Source organism: Diprion similis, chromosome 12 (assembly GCF_021155765.1).
Source record: "Diprion similis isolate iyDipSimi1 chromosome 12, iyDipSimi1.1, whole genome shotgun sequence".
Taxonomy (NCBI): Eukaryota; Metazoa; Arthropoda; class Insecta; order Hymenoptera; family Diprionidae; genus Diprion; species Diprion similis.
This window is the reverse complement of record NC_060116.1, coordinates 9,257,627-9,275,848: the sequence shown is the minus strand read 5'-3', so window position 1 is coordinate 9,275,848 and position 18,222 is coordinate 9,257,627. Positions and strand designations below refer to the sequence as shown.

General features: G+C 41.4%; 1 protein-coding gene across 2 annotated transcripts in view; it reads right to left on the bottom strand.

Moving 5' to 3' along the window:
• Window positions 1–13,915, bottom strand: part of LOC124413602 (protein slit) — a 195,567-nt gene extending 181,652 nt beyond the window's left edge. Inside the window, exon 1 of one of the 2 annotated variants that reach the window (XM_046894318.1) lies at window positions 13,885–13,915. The gene's annotated coding sequence lies outside the window, so the exon portion shown is untranslated. Of the gene's footprint in view, window positions 1–1,409; window positions 1,423–13,884 lie in introns of those variants that run through there. The other variant, XM_046894317.1, reaches the window with a different exon arrangement.
• Window positions 13,916–18,222: the final 4,307 nt, after the last annotated feature.

Below are 18,222 nucleotides of genomic sequence, written 5' to 3'. Positions count from 1 at the left end.
CAAAGTGAATATTAAATTTTAAGCGAATTTTAATCTCACGGAAATTTTACAAGAATGCAAGCGACGTCTTCGCACCTTTCATTTCATACATTCGCGAAAATAGCTGAAAGAACAAGGAGAAAAAATTATGATTATTATCAGGGATTTCTTCGCAAATCTACTTACTTTTTCCACCAAGTGGCTACGCAGTCTATAGGTACAAATGCGCGGTAAGTAAACAATAATTATCCTCCATTCAGTCCTGATTGTGTACAAGAATTATGAAACTATACGTACGCGAATGAATGTGCAGTATAACTCATCCTATCTGATTTGAGGTCCGCGAAAATTCCTTGACTTGTTTTGTCTTATTTTTCTCTTGGTCTATGCCTCGAGCCAGTTTATGATTGAATATCAAAGCGCTTCTGTGTATAACGAACAATATCAAGTTTGAAGATTAATAAATCTTTTATTAATACAACCTTTCGATGCCTTTCTCTACCTGACGTTTAATTTCACTTGAAAATGAAACCCATTTCGAAAAAAAAAGCTAGAATGAAAAAAGTAAGGACTCCATTTTAAAACTTCGTTCATATTCTGAAAGCGAAACTCGACTGTGCAGGAATAGAGACGTGCGACCGCACTGCATTATTTCCTTAGCGCAGCGCATAGCGCATTTTCTACAGTCGTCAATAGGCCAGCACCATACACCCGGGAAAAGAAGTTAGATGAGGTGAAAATATTTTTCCGATAAATCTGTAGGTACGGAATTCTGCCAGGAGAACGTGAAATGTATTGAAAACATAGATTGTGCATCGAGTGGCGTGCATTTTTTTTCATATGCTTGAAAATATACGCGCGTGTAGCACCTGAACGGCAAAATCAGATCAAATCGCACATTTTTGCGAAATAATACTTCAAGGATTTTATCGTCTAGGTGAAATAAATTTTCAACCTACGCTTCGTTGCAATTTTCAACACCCTTAACTCGGTTCTGTAATTGAGAAGAGGGCTTCGATGAAACGCGCGGTACTTGCGAGCTACTAATTACCAATTAGTTATATTAAAAACTGATAAATTATCGATCGTATCAGTGCACTCTCGTACAGTGCAAGCGGCTACTCGAGTTTCGATGTCACGTACAATTATATCGTGCGCAGCTGCTGCGCTCGATGTCCGTCCTGAACACACGAATTTATACCACTCGGGAATTCACACCGATAATTGCAATAAGAGCGACTCGATATGAGAGGGCAAAAAACAAGGTAGGAATAAAAAAATTTTAATCACTTTTGCCAACGGCTAATCACGAGCATATGCAAGCGGTATCTAGGCGGCTATTATACGTGCGTACTCTACGGTTTCACATGTTTATCTGATCGAGATCGATCCGCATGCCTGTTTCATGTTCACATACCTGTCCCGAGAACTTTCCCGCCAATTAATCGGTACCTGAAACGTTGCGCAGACAGCCCTGGGCATCGCTGATAATATTCGAATGCATCGAAAGTGTTCAAAGTTTAAAAAATGATACGTGTTCCTGCTTTTTCCTATATTAAAAAGCTGTTGCTTCGTACACAATTACTCCTTTCATAAGTTTTATTGGGAGGCAGACGTACATTGAATATTTGTCAAGTTATTATTGTAATATAAAAGTAGAAAATATAAAAATTTTAATCAAAAACTTAGATATCGATGATTTATTTTAAATTACTTCAAAATCTGGTAGATTCGTTCGATTTTATTCCGTGACAGTTTATTTCTTCTAAAATACTATATTTCCTACAAAGTAAATAAAAAAATTTTTTTTTGTGTAGCCTATTTTTAAAAGAGATCATCGCACTGGACGAATACAATAATCTGTCAAGTACTCAACTTCCAACTATCGCATGATAAAATTGATAAGAATTTATGAATTTTTGTTCAACCAGCCAGTTTAAAAAAATGTATAAATTCAATTTTCTCTACCATCGCACATTCTAACTTCCGCATCGCGACGCTCACCCGTCGAGACGTCGTTTCAAACTAATTTGTGCGTCGTGACTTGTTTTGCAGGCAAAAAAGCTGCGTGCCTTGGGACAGCGAACAAGGACTTTCAATTTTAAAATCGGGGGAATGGCTGGTCAGCAGAGACCAATTAGCCGGTCGTGCTAATTTTCGTCGCTTTGCTTCACCTTGGAGGAAGGATGCTTCTTGATTTTTTCCTCCTCTTCCTTCCTTTTTTTTTTTTTTACACAACGCCTGCGAGCGCATCGTTTATAAGCCCCTCAATTAATTATTATTCAACATTTTCTCAGTGAATACGTAATAACTCAAGCTGGTTATAACGGCCGTGGTTTGGTATTTCCTAATTATTCCACGCACATGCTTCTTGGGCGTCAAAATAACCGTACCGAGAACTGAGATTCGTTTCAATATACGCTTCTCACATTCGGTGATTTATTTTTGACCGATACCTATGTAAACTTTCCTGCAGACTTGCGAGACCGAAATAAAAATTATTCAGAATTCCGATGAATCAGAACATGACCAAACTAATTTTTTTCGTACGAAAAGTCAACTCGTTCGAATTCATTTGGATTGAAACGGAGATGTCGATTAAAAAAATTTGAAAAAATTACGGGATAATCTTTAACTGTCATATTTCAAGGTGAGTTATTTATTTTTAGCAAAATGAAATTTTTAATATTAAATAAAAAACAAAGAAATACCGGAAAATCGATCATTATACTAAAAAATTCATAACTTACTGGATTTTTAATATTTCCAGCTTATAATTGACCGAGTAGTCCTCAAGACACAGATATTCAAGATAAAAATATGAAGATACTGCGCGATGAAAAAAAGTATTTCTTTGAATGAGTGAGGTTGAATTAAAGAAAAAAAAAAAAAAAAGATGAATAAATTAACGATTCGATAACAAACGACGAAATTATTATTGGGTGGGAATCAAAAATTGGAAGAATCAATATTGCGAAAGGCCGATATATCGAAATTTCAAACAAGTGAAAATAAAATAACGAATGATGAATTATTCGAAATCCTGATTTCCACCACCATTCCCACCCAATTTATTCAATCTTCAATGCTATAAAACTAGTCAATGAAGTGTCAAAAAAAGAATTCAATACGAAATTGCGTAACGAGCAAGCAGCACGTACGATTAAATTTCTGAGAATCTAAGCTCGCCTCGCAGCCGGCAGCATTGTCTCGGTTAAGAGGAATGCGAGCTTGTTATCCACAACGGTTCGCGGTACCATTTATTGGACAGCTGAACCGAGCCGCGTCATTGCTCGATGTTTGTCTTCGAAAGGCATCACTCCAGCAGTCGGGAACAAAGGTATCAAGTAACCCGGCCGTTTCGCTGTCGAGGTGCAAAAATTATTGCATACAATCGCAACGGGCAACAGCTGCTTGGTCCTAACTGCAATTGCTATTTCGCATTAATTGTAGGTACAGTGATTGTGGAATAAAATCATGTCCCACAGATTTTTTAACATTTTTGGAAAACTCTCGTCCGAGCAATGGGAGTGGAAAATTATTATTTTATTCGATGTTTTATTGTGACTAGATTACAAGATGGAACAGAATGAACAAAAACGAACTTAAAACCTGTCGATTTTCACTTGTTTAAACGGAATTTTGCAGAAATCGATTGACAAAACGGTAACCACGTTTGCAGGCGGCCGGAATATTCGAAATATAAAAACCAAGTCTTTTCAAAATGATCATGTAGAGAACGGATTCTGTGGAACGGATTTTTGCTAAATTGAACTTTGACTGTTGGCTGCAATTTTTTTCAGAACTTTTCGTTTTTTTCAGACTTGCAGCAACATTTTTATTAATTTTAAGAAAACAAAAATTGGAATCTAAAACCCGTCGCATACAAGCCTACAAAATGTATTAACGATTTTAAAAAGTTTTGACTTTTGTATTTCGGATATTTCGTTGGCCTACAAACATGGTTACAGTTTGGCCAACCGTTTCCTGCAGAACCCCATCTAAACGGACATACGTAGGATTCAATTTTTAAGATAACTTGAAAAACTATTTGTGTTTTAAATTGAAAATTCGTAGCTTTAACATGGGTTCTGGCTCACCCTGTTCCGTCCGTTAATCTACTCCCAGTAAAACATTAAACAAAATTGATAATTCTCTACCACTCTAACCTGCGAAACCCCCTTAAACGTTTCAGAAGAGATCAGTCTTTTCACAGACACAATTACAACTCGCAAATGATTTGCGATATCGAGGGACTAAAGTAATGAAAGTTGAAAAGGCTCGATATTATCGGCTCGTTATCAAATGGTCGAGTGGCCAAGCCAAGTGAAACAGGTCCTTTCCATTACCATTTTGCGACCGTGAAAGCCATCGTCGGTCTCCTCGAGGGACGCACGCGAGGAAAGTGCATGGAAGTGCATCGTCGGTGTCCATTTTGGCGAAGCTATACGGTAGGCCATTGCCTGTCAGTCGTTGGCAAAGGGCGAAGGGCTGGCAGAAAGTGTCGCGACACCCCAAGGGGTGGAGGAGGGGGGATGGGGATGGCAGTGTCTAGACCGATTAGCGTTGGAGTAAAAGGGAAGGCGAAAGACGTCGTTGGCGGAACCGGAAGCGGAGGAAGTGTCCGAGCGACGTGGATATATGAGATAAAAACGGGGCGCATCGAAAGTAAAGTGCAGCTGCAGCGCGACGTCGACGACGGAATCTGGACCAAGACAAATAGAATTCGGAAGAACTTTTTTCTCGGTCTGGAGATTTAATAGCCTCGGGGTCCATGCAGGAGTCTTACAGGGGTTGCAGAAAGGCCGGAGTAAGAAGAACGGCTGTAGTTAGGGGAGGAAAAATTCATGTGATCCATGCTAAGCTGCGCCACCCTACGACCCTGTATCATCGGGAAATGAATTGTCGTGTCAAAAATTTTCTGTCTTCCGAGGAAAGTGAATCGGGAATAAATTATTCCACATCGAATTAGTACCTGTCGCGATTCGTTATAAACCCTTCATTAAACTTGTTAATTCTCGTTCCGCCATCCGCGAACGCCACACAAAATGTGTGAGTTTCGGAAAAATTTTCAACAGGCTGTATTGTAATAGTAATCGGGGTGAATAATAATCGGAGGTATTCGGCTAAAATACATTTTTTTTCATGTAGTTAATTGGAAAGCAAGTGACAGTTTGAAATTTTTCCACCGATTTAATATTTCTTAACGTTTTCTTTTCTCCTTCGTACTTTTTATTCTTCTACAGATTTCTTTTCCAGGTGAGTTAATAAACTCTTTCCGTTTCTCCGACGGCCACTAATGATAAATCTATAAGGTTCTTACACCTCCTCGGTCTTTCAGCGTCCCTCCGCACCCGAGACGACTCTTATTGCTTGAGTTCTTTACGTTTCTCGCAGTCCCCAAGTACCGTTTTTACCTTCAGCCTTGACATCGCCTCGCCGTGTCAACCTCGAGTCACCCACGAGCCCCGAGGGATCCGGATGCCGCCGGAGATCCTTTCCAGTTTCTCAGAAACAATCCCCGGAGACAATCAGAGATCGCGCCAGGGCAGCAGGAGTGCCAGCGGAGGGAAGAAGGGTGGAAGAGGAAGCGAGTAGGTGCGAGTAATCAAGGAGTTGATTGTGAAATGCTGGCCAGAATTCTCGGCGACACAACTCACACGGAATGTCGAGAAAAAATTACCTTAGGTACTTGTGGCTTCACCTAATTGAATATGTCTACTTTGAGTACTATAATAATAATTCACAAGCTGAGTAAAATCCAACCCCTCTTATCAGAAATTAGAAAAAAATCTGTGATAGAAAGTATTACTGCAGTCATATTAACGTTGGAATCTCTCGCTTAAACTTTCAAAAAAGAAGAGCCGTGCGGTCGTGCAGATTTATGTATTATAATCTACGCAGTCTTAATCTCGACTTATCGCCTCTGCCGGTTTATCCGTACCTCGACACCGATAAGCATTATACATATAACGCAGTTCCCCAACTCATGAATCATACTCTCAGCCCGTGAATCGCTTCACGCTCGCACTTATTCCTCGAAGGAATTCGCGAGGTTTATTTCTTTCCTCGTGTTGTCGCTGCAGCGATTCGGAGAGCTGTTGTTGCAATATTCGATGGTATACGATTATTAGCATGGATTGAGCATTTCGTTGTTCACTTTTCAGAAGCGAACGTTCTTCTCTTATTTCCTCAAGTACAATTAACAATTTTATCTGCAGACCTAACAAGGTCGGTGAGTGAAACTTTTGTTCTTTTCTATAACATTTATTACAAGAACCGAGCTACGAAGATTTCTTTGAAAAGGTACAAGTTATATGAAATAGAAAATCTTGTGTACTATACACATGCTTAATTCCCAATCGCATCAATATTGTTGAAAATTTAGTAGATTCGTTCGATTTCATTTTACGCATAACTACATTCAGAAGACTGTTTTCTACAGTTCATAGAGAAAAAACAGAATAATATTCAATTCGAATTTCGAACTACAAATTCAGATTCGTGGTTAACGATTTTAAAGTTCTCGGATACTACGTTACCTGAAAATATGACGATTTTTTTTTCATTTTGAACCACTATAACAGATCCAGCATCGTAAACTTTGCAAATCCAATCTTAGATTCGTTACCCGTGACTGAAAAAACCTCTGCCTACCAATTCCTACCAAAATAAAATATTTTTGGATTTTTTTCCACCATCTTGGATCACTTTTCTGGATTCGTGAGCAACCACCCAAAAAACCTCAACATACCAATTTTCGTTCAAATCGATTGATCCACACACACACACACACAGAGACGTCCATGTGAAACCCTTTGGAAGTGATTCTCCAAACTTCAAAACGTGGATATCTAGTAAAAATCCAATTTTTCATTTTTGGGGTGATAACAATAACTTCCATTTTTTCTCTAAACAAACAAAGAAACAGAAAGTTAAAGAGTATCTGTCTAAAATACTATCGAACTGAGGCAATCGAGCTTTTTCATCGAAATCGCGCAAAGCAAAGCGCACCTGGACAAATAAATAAATAAAACTCGTCTTTCCGCGGGACGTAGTTTAAGGAAAGAGGAAGTCCCTCGACGACATCGAGGTTCTCTCGCCGCGCGTCCGCGAGTCGTCTCGAGTCCTTCTTCCTCGTCCTCGTCGAGTGGTAAAACCGGGTCCTCCTGACGTTGTCCAAGGCACGACACGTACGCGGGACGATGGAGGGACATGTTTTTCTGCCCGATAAAGATCGGGCACGAGTCTCTTATACCCGGCGTTCTTTATTCCGTTCAGGGACCGCGGGCCCGATATAACGTACAAGCAAAGATGCAGGAGGCACAGGTATACCATCATACCAACCCAGCAGACCGCAGGGCATCAAAGAAAAATGGCGACTCTCGACTGAATTATGATAAATGCACGCCCGATTTTATCTCTTGTCTCATCTTCGTACTCGACGAGCGAAATCCTGCAGGTACCTACGCTATGAAATCTGCTGCAATGCCCGTTGGTCCATATTTTCCTCCCTCTTTCTCCCCCCTCATTCCATCCCATCCTCTTCCTAGTCTTTCCCATTTTTATTCCGATTCCCTCGTCGTCTCGTCAAATCACGTTTATCCCGGTGCATCGATGCTGGGGAAAATGGGTCCGCGATATCGCCAGGATACGTGGGTGGGCGTGAGTCTGTGTTGGAGATGCGCCACATGCACCGACCGCAAGCCCGCTCCTGACCTCGTCGATCCTGCAGCATCATGTCCTGAATCCGGACGCTGATTTTCTAGGAAAAATTAGCCACTATGCACTACCTTTTCAAATTTAGGTCGCGGATCTCGCCTGTCGCTGATCGTTGCTGACTAAGATTTCACCCGTAGAGCGATTCTGAAACTGCAACGTTCGCCGATATTCCCCGAGACGTTAGATTAGTCGGATCGTTGTTGATTAGCGGAAGCAACTCGAGACTCGATAGTCTTCGTGCGATCTTCGATCGAAAATCGGAGATATTTTCACCGCTCAAGTTTAATTGAAAATTTAAACTTGTTCTAAAATACTTGTTGTCAGCGAAGCACGATAACTTACATATATTCGGTTCCAGACTAGAGAAGAGAAAAAGCCAGTTCGAATTTCGGTTTTTATATTCCCCACACAGATCGGAACTGGGTTCGCATTATTACGTCTGGCAGCTGGCAGTTTCGATCGTTCAATTAGCAGTTCGAGACGATATTTACAAAGCTCAAATACAAATTTAATGCACGGACAAATATCAGAGCAAACTGCTGCAGTCGGACGGGATTAACAACGAACCATCGAATATACACACAAATGTATTATGTACAATACACTATACTCCATCGTACTAAAGTTGGGAAAAGGATTTCCGCATCGAAACTAAAACCGAGTACTAAGCTTTGCGCTTGTTTGATTATTATACCTGTGAGTTCAATAAAACAGAGGAATCAAACGAGCGTCAAGTAGTTTTTCGATATGCACTCTTGATAAAGTCACGCCGGTGGGATTAACTCAGACATTAAAATACAACATATTTTCCAGTTTCATCCGTATAACCCAAAGCCGCGATATTACAGAGATAACGATGTTAACATTATCGGAACAAGTTGTTACCCTGCCGATAACAGGCACGATCAGGATATTTTTTTCCCAAACGAGTGTTCCAGTGAAACAGAGGCTGACGGAGTACGTTTATAATTCGTAAAGATCCGGAGAGAAATACGTATATATGTACACTACATATAAGTATATAGATGTATACCTATATATATATATATATATATATATATACGGTATCTTTGAATAATTCATGCAATTCATCCAGCACAAAAGTCTTAAATTTCAATTTATGAAACGGTTAGATCTCAGGTATATGTGTAATATATATTATATGTATGTATACATGTATGTACACACCTACACGTAGACACGTGTGTAATATATATGTGAGGTGTATTCGGGGGTTCCTGTCGTCTAGCTGAGAAACGTCGCGAGCCGAGTATTTCCATATTTCTTCATCGAATCGAGATGCAGCAGCTAGCATTATTATAGGGGTCGATGCCACGCAAGGCCAATATCAAATTCCACCTGTTCGCCGATCCGGATCCTCCAAAAGTGAGGTGCCATGCGCCCCCTTCTTCCCACATAAACTATCCGCGCCCTCCTCCGTGGGAGGCCATAAAATTCACTCCCTGCAGCTTCCCTCAGGGGTGCGCGTAATGTTCCTGGGCAAGGGTGGGGGATATAGACTCTCCCTCTTTTTATCCCCGCGTACCTTGAGGGTACCTCGAGTTCTCCGGCTGCAGGGGTGAGAACGCCTAATTGTTTTATCTTGTTCGCCGTTCCGCGAAACGGTGAAGAAGCAATTTTCAATTTTCTTTGTCCGGATACTTTTTCTCTCCCGTTTCTGCACATCCAGGTTTAATAAGTCGACGAGCGATACAGCAGACGACACACCGCGCCAAGCGACTGGATTTTTCATTACCGAGAGACGAATTTACATCCGGAATGATTTTAACGACAGGTGAATAAGTTTGAAATCTTTTCCGCAATCTGCACTCTTTTTCTTCTTCTTCTTCTTTCGGTATCCTTCAATCTCGCTCTCATGCAGCTCTTACATTCCGACAAAAGAGCGGCTTTCAGATTTTCATTCGAGATATGAGCGACTGTGTCTGTCTGAAATACGAGCCATAAATCAAACTACCCTCTCCGGGACGCACTTTCTCTCTAGGTTCACGCAGGCACACGCAGATCCGAGGCTTCGAATTACACCCGAAAACGATCATTTGTCAGGAATTACTAATATACATATGATCCATGAAAATCTAAAATTCAAATCACCCTCCCATAAACGCGTCAAACCCGAGTCACTTATACCGATTCTTACGGAATTTTATGGCAAATAACTCGCCCCAACCCCGCTCGGCGCGGCGCAGAGCGTCGAGAATATGGGACGAAAGTCGTTTGCCGGCTGGGCCAAAAACGCGCCGCGTGAACGATTTTTTAACAAGTAAAGTAAAATGAAATAAAGTCGAATAAAATTCGGAGTAAAAATTCGTATTCAAAATCAGGTAATTCGGAAACGTTCGTCTTAACTTCTTCTTTCTTCTAAGACTATTGCAATGGGAATTTCCTTACAACTTTTTGCAGAAATGGTATCCTCGCCTCGTAATTTCCCTAAGGCTTAACCCTTGCCCAGCCGTTAATTAACCGAGTTCGTAGCTTAATTCGGTCCTGTGATTACCTTCTAAGTTCGGTCAACAGATACAGTTGGTTCAAGGTGAAAGGATAATGAGAAAGGACGATAGCGTTCACGTCTAATCAAACATTTCCGAATTATACCTCCAGGAATTATTCTGTGCTGCTCACCATTCGTCGTCCGATTTACCTTTAACGACTTTATATCGAGAAAATTTACAAGAAAAAAACGTTGAAAAATTGCATATTTTTTGATGAAACAATCTCAACTGTTTCCTGAATTTCTTTAACGCAAATTTCCAGCCATTGAGAAGTCATGGAAGAATTTGAGATATTTATAATATAGATGGTTTTTTAAACTTTGTTACTTCGTTTCTTTTTCTTTTTTTTTTTTGCAATTGCGGAGCTGGAAAGAAAGGTGGAGGGAGGAAGGGGACTAAATTGACTCGAACCCTTCCTTTCATAACTGGCTAAAAAATTCTTCTCTTCTTGCCGGTATAATACGCACGGTATCGCATGAATATCAGGAATTTCATCATAAAACACCGAGGGTGCGGTGAACATGAACTCTCTCGTGTTTGAAAAAGGGGCCAGATCGATTTGTTTCCCCGTTTCAAATACCAAACTTAATAAAACTGGGACTTTTGCCGGCGACAATTTACACATTAAACGGCTCGAATATATATTTTCCGCAATGCCTGAATATCCGACAAATTTACCAATTATTTATCCCACATGCGAATTCACACGAATAGGAATATTTTGAAAAAAATTCATTATCCCATTCAGCAAGATCCATCAGCTAAATATGACAACAATATCTTGTCGTAAGAAACGTTAATCTGTCCGGGCTAATTTCGAGTCGTAAAAATGTCGGTGGGGTTATTTTACCAAGTAAACAATAAACGGCTCGGTTATTATGTAAGCGTTGTATATCCAACGCAGATGATTATGAGAGCATCGTGCAACGAGCTGCATAAACGCTTCATTGCACTCGTAGCTTTCAAGCGCAGTTCATGTCGCAGTTAGGTACGAGGTTCTCTTTCACTCTTCCACTCTCTCTCTCTCTCTCTGAAGTTTAAAGAGACCACAATGTCGGATCTAGCCCTATGGATAGTACACATCCTCATTTAAATGAGATAAATCTTGTTGCGGGTAATTTTTGAGCGCACATTGCAACGGGTCCGAGAGAGAGATAGAGAGAGAAAGAGAAAGAGAGATACATATATATATAGAGAGAGAGAGAGAGAGAGAGAGAAAGAGAGAGCGATACACGCACGTAACTTTCGTCCAAACGACCAATTGGAAGACTCAGAGTCAAGAGGAAGAAGAAAACTTGACGTGAGAATGCCGTCCTGGTTGAATTGGGGTCCGGGGATCAGCATCTCGATTCGAAACGCAACGCTTACAATGACCGCTGCCTGATCCTCCAAGGTCCGTGTTACTCGCATTGCGCATACTTGGGAGAGCTTGACGCCAGTGTAAATATACTCGTTAACTTATTTACTCCGAAGAATAAACCCGCGCCTAAACTCTAATCAGTAATCGCTCTTCCATACGGCTGCCTAAAAGCCTCCGTATATGCTGCGGTAGTCGCGCACTTATGCAGCGTGCCTCTCAAGCTCGCTATCACTCGAATAATAATTATTATTACTACCTGCCAAAGGAAAATCGGGAGGATAATCCTGACTTCGTTGTCACTAAGTTTGTATCGTGAAATCCCCTTACTTTCTCAGGTTTTCCAGTTCCGAAGTTGTTTTTAGTCAAATATGTACACATCTTTAGACCGTTAATTATTGTTGAAATAATGACGGAAAAAATGTAATTAACCATTCCAAATTACAGTTTGTTTATTTCAGAATGCCTAGAGTAATCTACTTGATATACTTAAATTTCTTATTCGTAACTATGATAGTTACGCATATATACAGGTAAGCTTTCGAGTCTTTCGCTAAAACTGTGATACAAGCTTGAATTTGATGGAAAAAATTCGACATCGGAACTTCTTAACTTGTCCGCGATTTTTCAAGGTAGAAGAAAAATTTCTAAACTATTCCAAGTTCCTTCCACAACACGCTGAAAAAATAATCTCCCGAGCAAGCAGATTTCAGCATTATAATATATACAGGACAGCAAGAACATTTGAGAGAAAATTTAATTGACAAATTCTTTGTTTTTGCAATAAAAATTCTTTCTCCAACAGCTAAAATTCTTTCCATCTCTGTGTATATATATCATCACACTAAAATCCCAATGAATTATTATTTTCCGTGGATATAAATTCCGGACAATCCTAAACGCGATTGTAGGTATAATCGGGAATGAATTTTCTCTATGAAAACCGTAACTTTGTCTTTTTAAAGCTGGCGGAAAAAGTTCGCACGTGCAGCCAGAGCGGTTGAGCAGGTTCCGCGACGAAGGAGAAGAATTCGCGAGTCCCCCCCCCCCCCCCCCAATCTCACCGCATGTAGCTTTTCCTTCAGGCCTCTCTTCTACGTGGATTCGCGAATTATGCGTTTCGCAAAGCGCGGTACTTGCATTATAATTGCAGAAACTCTTGACAGGCAGGCGACCCGCAACGAAGCGCTAAAATCGCGAAAAACGAACCGCGAGACGCCATATTGAAATAAAAGGATCTCGCATAATAAGAGCTGTTCGGAATCGAAGATCCGCGCCGTGCGGCTGCATCACGACTCGTAAAGCGAAGCCTCGCTGCCACGATCCCGGAGTTCTTGTTCCTCTCGTTCCCGTTCCCTCAGCCTCGCTTGCATTCCTCCTCACCGTTCATTCTCCGTCCTTTCTCGACTTGCTTCTTTTGCTTCTTACTTCTCCGGCGGCGGTGAAGTCGTGCCTCGTGCGGAGTAAAAACGCGGAATGATAATGCGTGCGCCGATGAATGGAGGAGAATGAATGGCGCGGATCATTGCGTAACGCGGTCGGAAATCGCGGTTCTCTCTTTCTCTCTCTCTCTCTCTCTTTCTTTTTTTCTCCCTAACCGCCATTTTAAAAACGTCACGGGCCTAATTGTTACCTCGAAAAACACGCGCGAGCTGATTTTATCAATCTCAACAATAAGCGATTGATACCAATAACTCCGGACACCGTATTACACTAAAATATTGTAGCGTGAGGGCGATTCGACCGCGACGCTTTTGCTCTAAGGTTTTGCATTCTTATCGCCAAATTTGCATAGATTAAACCAAAGAGAGGGGAGGGGGGGGGGGGGAGGAGGAGGGGGTGGAGGCAAGCAGCCCGCGATACTGCCGCCCCTTTACATTCGAATCCCTCCACAGAGTCACGAACGAACCCTGCGGATGCAATTAGCGATTTAGTTTGGAACGAATTTACGTTCCTTTCGAACGAGGAAAAGTCATCCCGCCTGTTTTAATATATCATCATTATTGTTTTTGTTATATATAGACGTTGCGAAACTCGCGAGTTTTGGATATCTCGCACTTTTTTCGCTGTGCGAGCACGCGAGAGATATTTGAATAACAAAGCTATCGAAGGGTTGGATGTGTGCCTCAATTGAAAGCACTTTCGTAACGGTTTTTTGAATCGTTGAGAGAAACTTGCGGAAAACCCGGTACCAGAATAAGGCGTGCGGGTGATTTGAATACCCGCTGAGTGGTGCAGGAAACGAAAGTTCCGAGAACTTACACTGTATATATGGGGGAAAATTCGCTCGTCAAATATATTCAAGCTCAAACTTACCGATCAATCTTGCAGTGCAGAGGTCGGCAAATATCGGTGACAAAAACAACGGTCTTACAACCGTGTGAAAAATATTTGCCCAGATAAGTCCTGACGACCACCACCCAGAGGAAATGAATATCCGAACGAACGAAAAACAAAAGAGTCAAAAAAGAAAACAAAACTCCGTACGCGCACTTTTACCGAGAACACAATCACAACATAAACCACATGTTACGTACGACTCGTAATTATACCTAGCCGTGTACGTTGTCGGAGGAGGAAAAACACTTGGCTGTATATATATATATATATATATCAATATATATATAATGATTTAGCATTTGCTCATGGTTGCGAAATTCGATATGTAACCGCACTCGGTGATCCAATCGATCGCCTCGCGAAACCTCGAGTATATTCGAAAAATTATCGAATCGTCACTGCGCTGCTGGAGCAACTTTTGCCGACCACGGTGATCCTGCGATGGGCGTAAAACGAAGTGCGACCGAACTCTTCGGAGACTCGCGCTCAACTGCTGAACGGCTCGTGGCACGAACAACTACACCGACCAATCAGAGGTAGAGATTGCGCGGCTCTCTGGCCCGACTTCCGCCCGCTGACGTTGGTCCTGGCGGAGCCACTGTACGCTCTGCACCCCTTGCGGAGGGTTGCTGGTGCAGGACGTGCGGCTCTCGTTATTAGTCCGCCCCCTTGCACCCTTCGTAATCGCGAATTTAAAGCTCTTTCGGATTTGTTGTCGCGGAAAAAATTTCACGGGGAAAAAGTCGTGCATGTGCGGGATTCGAAAATGAGTTTTGTCGCTCGGAAATTCATTGCGAGGATTTTTTTACGCAAGAATGTGTTTTTTTTTTTTTTTTTTTTTGGAATTTTGATAATTAATTGGAACGAAATTTGACTGGAAATTTAGTCAATTGGTTTATATGTTTCGTGTACTAATCTTCTAGACACTTTATAATCCTGATTATTTGGAACAGAAATTTAGTGGAAGACTGAGTATTCAAGATTTAAATAGGATGTCAAATTAATACTTAAAATTTTTCTGAACCCATTGATGATTAATCACTTTCGCAATGTTCGATTCATTTTGTGGAAAGATCTTGTTGCAGGTGGTAAATTTTTATTTTCGAACAAATTAAACCTTAAATTCTCTGAAGATTGTTGTTCTGATAAGAAATCACGTTTCGTAGTATTTATTACATGCCAGAAATGAAATGAAATTTTCGTACCTTCGATATTTTTGATAAAAAATAAACAACTGCGTAATCATATAATAAGAAGCCAATAATATAGTTAAAAAGAAATTGATTTTGTTCGCCTCGTTCAATGATTTTCAATTTTTGAGACAGTTCGCCAGATTCGCGACCAACCAGGTCGTCCGATTATCGATATATCTCGAAATTTCGCAAAGCTCGGGATCACTTTTTCGGTATGTGTAAAATCCAAACATAATAGATTCCGGCTCTTGGGAGAAAATTAACTGAGCTTTGGTTGATACAGATATACGGTAAACGATATATAATCTGTAAAGCCATGGTTATATATATATATAAGATTGAGCAAAGCGGTTTCGCGAGAGGCGAGAAAAGCGTTTAATTTTGAACCCTCGGTATACGCGAGACCCGGAAAAGTCGTTCCGCGATCTTTTTACTTGCCGCGTGGAACGTGGTTTGGAAACAAGAAAAAAAGATGGAAAAGTAAAAGTAAAAAGGGAAAAAACGTCTCCCAGATCTCGTTTTCTGACAATGGAGACATCCATCCCCCCCTCCCCCCCTTTCTACAGCCCCGTTCAGCCTCGCGCGCTTTGCCTACAACACAAGGGCGGTGTTTTTCGTTCCTATCCAGTCAATCTGACTGAATGTGATGAAAGTTATAATTGCACGTAGTAGAGGAGGGTGCGCTTTGCCCGTCGACGGACAGTCTGATTTAAACATTTTTACCGGAGGCGATGCTACTACCCTTATAGTAATACCCTAGCTGGGGTCGCAGGCTGTGTGAACCGGTCCGAAACGAAGCGAAGGGTTGAACGGTCTTTTATTGTGAAAATAAAGGTGCGTTGCATGCATACATTTTCACACGCGCACAGATCAGATTCAGGAAAACATCGCCTCGTACCTGCGCCTCGATTTTTGTTGCAGTTTTTTCTCAGCAAACCCTAAAACGTCGATAAAACCAACGCGATGCCGATCATGATCGCGGTATGATTCAGAAACGATATCGAACTCATTCTTATCTCCCTTCTGAGCCCGCAATTATTTGTCGGATGGATGTGTTGTTTTTTTTTTTTTTTTTTTTTTACGTCTGTATGCGACGTCAAATCACGACGCTTCGTGGATTGGCTCTGCGTTAAATACGTGTAGGTATATGTGGGCATTGATAAAGGCAATGCCAACAGTTTACACAATGGACTTCCTAGAACCATTGTGCAAGTTATGCGGACAGAGATTGTTACTTCTATGCATGAGTGTGTTTACTGCAAAAGCAACACGTTACCTGGCCATGTGTCAGCGGTAATTAGTGCCGGATTTAAATTTGAACTACGCGTCAGAGTTACAACTTTGAAACCCTGTTGCAGGATACCGTAGTTGCACAACTGAATTGTTACAGCACACGTTTAATGAAGCACATACGAGGCGTCTCGGCTCTGCAGAAAATCGAGTAGTTTGCGAGCGAAACTTCGCTGAATCAAAGTCCATGGGAATGGATGATTTACAGAGGTCATGTTACACAGCTATTCGTTTCAATCAAAATTCCAGGAAATTCGCGTTACACTCAATATTTGTTTACGTTTCACCTGCGTGCTTCCAAGCATCGCATCGACTGTAAGTTTATATATGTATGTATGTACATATATATACGAGTAACGATAAGAATCGTTCACGTCATGCGTCAGCAGTAAAAAAGAGAAAAAGGTGGAAGAAATTTGTAGGAGGACAGATTTGTTTCCTTTAGAACACGAGGCTGGCCCATTGGAAACGGGAAACCCAGAAAAGAGAAGTAGGGAAAACAGTTGAGGAAAAAACAGCTGTTTGGTTTTAAAAGATATCCTGCGGATTCCGACGCAGCACGCTCTCGGAAAAGAAGTGTAAAAACAAGCGGGGGAAAAAAGCGTGACAACGTGTCGCGTCTGTCAGCGCATGTCGAGGTCCTAAAACAGCGTGGCCGAACTTATACGTACATACATACATGTACGTGAAATGAAATAGAAAGCCGTGACGGGACAACGCCGTCTCACTTGTCCGAAAAAAGCCTGTATTCAATTAGCAAAATGACACGAACCATATTTCGGCCAGCAATGGGCAGCCCACCCCGATTTTATTGTTCGTATTTTTGCCTTCTCTCTCTCTTTCTCTCTCTCTCTCTCTCTCTTCTGCTCCTTTTTCTCCCTCGTTTTCTGGCGTGAATAAGAACCGCTTTTTAATGCACGACGATTTCGATTATTCCGAGGAAGGAACGGAATACCTTCAATTCGCGATTACGTTTATAGCATTATATTTTTTCAGCGATTTGCGAACAGTTCCTCGGTAACCGCGAGTGAAAATAGTCGCGTATCACTACACGGAACAATTAGATGCAAAAGATGCAAAAGATGCAAAGGATCTGCAAGCAGCAAGGCCGCAGGAATAGAGGAAGAGGAAGAAACAAAACGGGGAAAAAAAAACGAAAATAAAGAAGTTGAAAACTCGAAAGTTTCGTAACTCGTTTGAAAAGTTTCGAGTAAGTTTTAACGCGGAATGCATTAAAAAGTCTTTACGCCGGTCGTCGAGAGGAGGAGCGGCCGAGGGCGGAGGAGTGGAGAAGTGGAGCGGTTTTCTCGTATTAAGAAAGTGGTCGCGGTTAAATCTAATCTAAAACTCTATTTGGTAGATCTGATAATAAGTTCACCACCGACTTAGGCATCGGCTTTACTCGGTTACGCCGCTTCTCACGATTGGATGGTAAGCATCCGTGTTATTTCAGGTAGCCGATGGCACAAGCCTGCGATTTGCTGACTCGATATACGCGGCGGCCTTTTACCGACGAATTCAAGGTCCTAATGGTTCGGACTCCGACCCAAAACCGAGTCGAAGACCTTTCGGAAGGACCGGGTCTAAGATTCACTTGACAAGCCACTTGAAGACCACTAAAACGGACAAGAGTGTTTTGTTTTCCGTAATCGTAAGTGCGACGTGGATATAAGACCGTTAACTAAAATAAAGAAAGAACCTGCCTATAAACGCGTTTGAGTGTGCCGAGAAGTTATCTGAGTGCAGGCCGGTCGTACAAGGGACCGAGAATGTTTCAACTTGTAATGAGGATTATTTAGGACGCTAAAAGGACCTCGGCTGTAAAGGACGA